Source organism: Corythoichthys intestinalis, chromosome 4 (genome assembly GCF_030265065.1).
Source record: "Corythoichthys intestinalis isolate RoL2023-P3 chromosome 4, ASM3026506v1, whole genome shotgun sequence".
Lineage (NCBI taxonomy): Eukaryota > Metazoa > Chordata > Actinopteri > Syngnathiformes > Syngnathidae > Corythoichthys > Corythoichthys intestinalis.
The window spans coordinates 29,196,912-29,202,911 of NC_080398.1; the positions used below are offsets into that span (position 1 = coordinate 29,196,912).

At 38.2% G+C, this 6,000-nt stretch overlaps 1 protein-coding gene across 3 annotated transcripts in view; it reads right to left on the minus strand.

Moving 5' to 3' along the window:
• Positions 1-5,068, minus strand: part of ttyh1 (tweety family member 1) — an 86,036-nt gene extending 80,968 nt beyond the window's left edge. The window contains exon 1 of one of the 3 annotated variants that reach the window (XM_057833673.1): positions 4,460-5,068. The gene's annotated coding sequence lies outside the window, so the exon portion shown is untranslated. The remainder of the gene's footprint in view (positions 1-4,459) is intronic. The other 2 variants (XM_057833672.1, XM_057833674.1) reach the window with 2 other exon arrangements.
• Between the last annotated feature and the right edge of the window lie 932 nt (positions 5,069-6,000).

Sequence of the window (6,000 nt, forward strand, 5' to 3'; positions counted from 1 at the left end):
TCGTTTGACAGCACTAGTTTAAAGTTTTGTATTTTGTCAAATGATTCTCTCTGGTGGCGGCGTTGGGTGTGCTGGACTCTTAACCTTTTATGACTGAGAACCAGACATGTCTGACTTGGCTAAGGGACAGCTATGCTCTGGTTCAGCCCACATGAGGCATAAGTTGTTTCAGCTGATGTATGTTGGTGTAGGCATTTGTGGTTAAGTTTGGCAATACTGTTTGTTTAGTTATGTTTAGCGATTTGCTATGAGAGAACTGTAAATACGTTAGCATTTGTAGCATCTAAGCTAGCGGACTTTCTTTTGTAGATTGGGCTGATATGATTTACTAAATTTACATATTGAAAAGTGTAATGTACGGTAAACGTTTACATTAACTTCAATTTTAATGTACATCCAATATTCTTAAATAGATAAAATTTAAGTTTTGCATTTAGGAAATGTCAGGAAAAAGTAGGAGATGGAGCTTGAGGTTACTGCTGTTTTTGTTAACTTTTATGTTGCAAATCATTAAAAAAACAATTTTGAATGAAAAGCATTATTTTGTTCGTATGTGTTATAGGAATATTCATTCATTCATTCATTCATTTTCCATGCCGCTTATTCCTCACGAGGGTCGCGGAGGTGCTGGAGCCTATCCCAGCTAACTTCGGGCAGTAGGCAGGGGACACCCTGAATTGGTTGCCAGCCAATCGCAGGGCACAAGGAGACACACAACCATTCACGCACACACTCACACCTATGGACAATTTAGAGTGTTCAATCAGCCTACCATAGGAATAATTGCTGCAAAAGCAGTTTTATCAGCATTTCAGTGGTTTTAGGAGGTTTGATGACCCCCCCCAAAACAGGGATTCTAGCAAGAAATTCTAGCCACTTTCACCCCTGGTTACAGGGCTCCGGAGTGGCAAAGTACCACGAGTCAATTGGGCCATCTTAGCATGCCAATAAAAAACAACATATGCACACGTAAAAATTATCGATGACCCATGCAATCAATAGTGTTGTTATTAAAACTTACCATTGCATGTCAATAATTTCAGTATGAACAGCAACATTTGTAATCTAGAAGCTCTGCAAAGGAGCAGGGCGGAATGGTATCACATTGTTTTTTTTCACCGCTGATTTTTTATGTCGTAGCCAGCAGCAAGTAACTAGTTTTATTGTTCCTCGTTCTTCATAGGGAATTTGTGGAAAATTTCCTTTGCCCATTTCTTTTGTTGCTGGCCGTCAATTAACTCAGGAGAATGATGTTGCATTCGGGAAGGTGGGAAGTCAGAGTTTCCAACCTCCGATCTGGAAAAATATCATTGGAACGCCTCCACTATTTGATCGCTTAAGAGAAGGCAGGTTTGCTGGAGGTCAAAATGTATTGTGATGGCCAAACTAAAAAACAACTTGTCGCGATTAGCCATATTTGCTGTTAAAATTCGCTTGGAACGCTTTGAGGTCGCAACTGGTACCCTCCGAGCGGGATAAGTCCGACTTCCCACCTTCCTTGAATGCAGCGTGAGCACGAGTGGCTGAAGCACTTTTCTCTATTGTGGTGGTAATACGCATCTAAAAAAAATAGTCATGCAGAATAAAATGAATTACAGTAGTTGTTGTGACATTTTTTTGGCCGCATGGGTGTTTTGGAACAATAATCTGTGATTTGAATTTATTTATTCTTTTCTGTTCGTAGATCTGTATCGTTTTTTATTGGCATGCTAAGTTGCCCCCATTGACTCGGACTACCTTAGAGCTTAGCCCTGAAACTATCAAATAACTTACAAACTGCACAGAATTTGTTGAAATCAACTCCACGAACTAATTAAACCCCCACTAACTTGAAGATTAAGCCTAATGTCAAAAATTCTGAACTACCCCTTTAATCATAAATATTTTCTTTTTTGGGGGTTGGGGGGTGGAATTGAAAAAATAAACCATAAACACAGTATATACTGTACCTTATTCTTTTTTATTTTGATTGTTTTGATTCTCAAAAATATTTCTCTTTATTTTATTTTTATTTTTTTTTTCAAAAATATATATATCCTAAATGAAACAATTCACAATTCATTTTTAAAAAATTAAAAAATCTAATTAAAAAATCTTTTAATTCAATGTAATCTTGCCTGATTAATAATCTAATAAAATTATTGAACTACTATTATGATAGTATTTTATTTCTTTAATCATTATTTTTTATTGAATAAAAAAATATAGATTTTCAATTAAAACATAAAAGGAAAAAAGAGAATATTTTTATTATTTTTCTACATTTTTTAATTAATTTTTTTAACCATGTACTTTCTTTATTTTATTTCTTTTTTTTTTTTAACAATTTTTCTTTTTAAAATATTTCAAAAAAGGGGGAAAGGATACAAGAAAAAAATATTCATTTTAAAAATATGTTTCTACATTTTTCAAATTGACATATTTTCTTTTTAAATTATTATTATTATTTTTTTTTTCAAATCATCATAAAAACAAAAACTGAATTAAGGGAAAATGATATAAATAATATTCTCTTTTTATTATTTTCCTACATAAGTTGAAACTTAAGTAGCTACACTTCTTACAAAGTACTTATAAGTTGGGGGGGGGACTACAGTCTCATTTTTATCATTCGTTTTTGTTTAATCTAAATATATTTTAAAATTTTTTAAAAAAAGGGCTAACCATTATGTTTATTTTTAAAAAAAAAACATTCATTCATTATCTGGGTCTTTTTTTTTTTTTTTTTAATGGGATTCCTTTGGCGCACTGCGAAGCCCGAATCGCTTGACTGATCGGCACCGTTCAAGTATGGATACGTCCAGAATTTTTGCGCGACGGAGGGAATTTTTCAAACAGCCTCGAAAAATTTTCCGTTGCGCCGCAAACGGCAATTTAAAAAAAAAACAAAAAAAGCCATTTTCAAAATTTATCTAGTCCTACAATTTTTGACCAAATTACATAATTTAGGTATCAAAATTTCCGCGACGGTGAGGGGCATAAAAGTTGTATACAGAATTTGGAAAAAATTTACGGTTCCCCGGAAATTTGCCAAAAACTTGCCCATTGAGTTTTAATGAGGAAAAAAAAAGTTTTAAAATGTATCTATTCCTACAATTTTTGACCAAATCACACAATTTGGGCATCAAATTCCAGGACGGTGAGGGGCATCAAAGTTATACACATACGATGTGTCCCACAAATGTCCTCGATTCAATTGACACTTAGGGAGGGTGCTGCCATTGACGTCCATGGACGTCCAAATATTTTCCCATTCATTTTCAATGCCAAAAAAAGAAAATGTCCCCAAATCAACAGGAAGTGACCTGATATTGTCCCCGAAATGTCCCCAAGCCAACCTGGGCGGGGTTAAGATCTGTATCACCACAGAGCAAAGACCCAGAGTAATTTCTCCAGAAATTGCAGTTTCTAGTTTTATAAGCAACAACAAATAGATCAAATGAAGCGACTAATATTTTCTTATCGTCGATAAACCGTTTAGGATATTGTTGACCTAAAAATGGTCTTAATCCTCTTTTTGGAGCCTCTTAATAGTAAATATTATTCAAAAACTCCAATAAAGCCGCTGAAAACCGAAGCACAAAATTCATTACCAAACAGTAAATAAAAATGGAGTGGGGCTCACCTACTTGCTGCATTTATGAAAGTTATTCCAGCGCCCTAAAATGGTGATAATGGAAAACTGGAGTGCAGGTGGGTGTTGGACAACAGCAGTTCCGCTTGTCACATTGACGTGACGTCGCCTACCGGCGAGTTATCTTGCATAAGCTGCGGCGAATAAATGCTTTTTGGAGGCCGCATACAAGACTCGGTGACGTCTGAATGTACAACGGGTAGAGAGAAAAGGGCCATTTTGTGAAGCGGTTAATGAGGACATACCATTACAACACGGAAAACAGTCTTTCTCCAATTTACGGCAGCTTTAGCGTTAATATTCATAAAATGTGTGTCATTTCTAAATACATATCCAGCTGTAATAACGTGAAAGCACTTGACCTCATATTCAGCCTTACGAATAGAAACCAGCACTTAAGAACAACCTTTACAACCGGAATTTACAGGAGGGCATTAAAGGCTTATGACATTCATTAACATCTTGTGTGTTTACATGCTTCATCTACTATGCAAAGCTTCAGCGGGTGTCCGAATACCTCCCGAGTCCATTTTCAGTTGACATTCATCAGCGTGATTGGCGTCCACTACTGACATCTCGCACTCTCCTCTAAAAGTGAGTGCAGTCAGTAAGTCGGTGCAAATCAGTGCAGCGAGAGCAAGTTGACAGGCATAAAATAGCCCCCACCTACTGACTAAAAAAAAAATTGAATGGATGCAATGAAGGCATCATTGCAGCGTTTACTGCAGGATGTATTAGACGTGACGGGTGCGGAATACATATTCATTTGCATGCACATCACGCGAGGGAAAACCATCAAAACGGGGGGATTGATCCGTTTCTTACCTCTGACAGTCGCGTTGGAAGGCTTCTCTTTTCGTGTTCCGCCGCTCGTGAAATATTTACCCACTCAAAGAAGTATACTGCCGGCAGTCAACGCCTGATGCTCTTGCAAAAACATCCTGAGGAAAAAAAAAGCTTGGGGACATGCCCAAAAAAATGAGTCAAAATGTGTCAGGAAAGGGGAGTAATTCTGAAATATTAAATAGGCGTTAATTGAACGCTTGTCGGGTGACAGTGGAGAGCCGCTCGTGTTGATGGATGGGAGAGGAGCTCTCAGTGAGGGCGAGTGAGTGAGAGAGGAGGAGAGAGCGATTGAAAGAGTGAGGGAGAAAGAGAGAGAGAGGGGGATTAAAATTGAGGAGACACCCCTTGGGGACTCTCTATCATTTCATTGTTTATCGTCCAATACGATGTTGCCTAAAGATAATTAATCTGTTAAAGGGGATTTAACGTGCGGCTTCTTATTCCGACCCCCACCCTGCATCCAATTTGACCAATCTCCATCCGGCGCGGCGGAATGAACCTTGACCAGATTAGAGAGGGAAACAGCGCGGGACATTTTAGCAATCCGCTCACATACGAGATGCAAAACAGTCCTCGCCCGGCCAAAGAGGAGAGCTAATGTACTCGAGAGGTGCACATTAAATGAGTGTAAGTGGTAGCTAAGCACTCTAGTGAATGCAGGGGAGGGGTGGGATTCCCGGGGAGTGATGCTGAGTGAACAATGAATAGAAGGGAAAGCAGTTTTGGCAACGGAGGCTGCGCAAGAGTGACAACATGTGACCACATGATGGACTGATGAGGTGGGAGAATTGAGGAGGGGGGCCTAAAAAGGTGGGGTACGGGTGAGAATTACAATGGCGCCCCTAGGGGGTGCCCATGGGGGGCCATGGACCCCCTATACAGTCCCTGACAAAAGTCTTGTCGCTTATCCATTTTGGAGAAACAATTACTAATATCCTGACTTTAAATTATTGAATTGATTTCAGAAATGGCTCATATGAAAGCTAAGACTCTCCCAAATGATTTTGAATGTACAAAAATATATTTGTTTCCCTGAAAAAAGATTTATCATTTAATAAAGACATAAAGGTCAAATTTTGGCAAGACAAAAGTTTTGTCGCCTACAGAAAGTAGAGTGAAAATTGAACAAAAAATGTACTTCAAAAACAAAAATATGTTACATAACATAAGTGAATTAAGTAGTGGTGCTGTGAGATCCAAATTTAATATTTTGTATGACTTCCATAGGCTTGAAGGACTGCATTTACGCGTTTTGGCAAGGATTCATTCAATTTATTGATGAAGTCATCAGGAACATCAAACAAAGCAGCCTCCCAGATTTCAACAACATTCTTGGGTTTCGTCTTCCATGCTTCCTCTTTCATCCTACCCCAGACATGCTCCATGATGTTCATGTCTGGTGACTGGGCTGGCCTGTCCTGGAGGATCTAGATCTTCTTTGCCTTGAGGAACTTTGAGGTAGAGATTGAAGTATGCGATGGAGCACCATCCTGCTGCAGAATTTGTCCCTTTTTATGGTT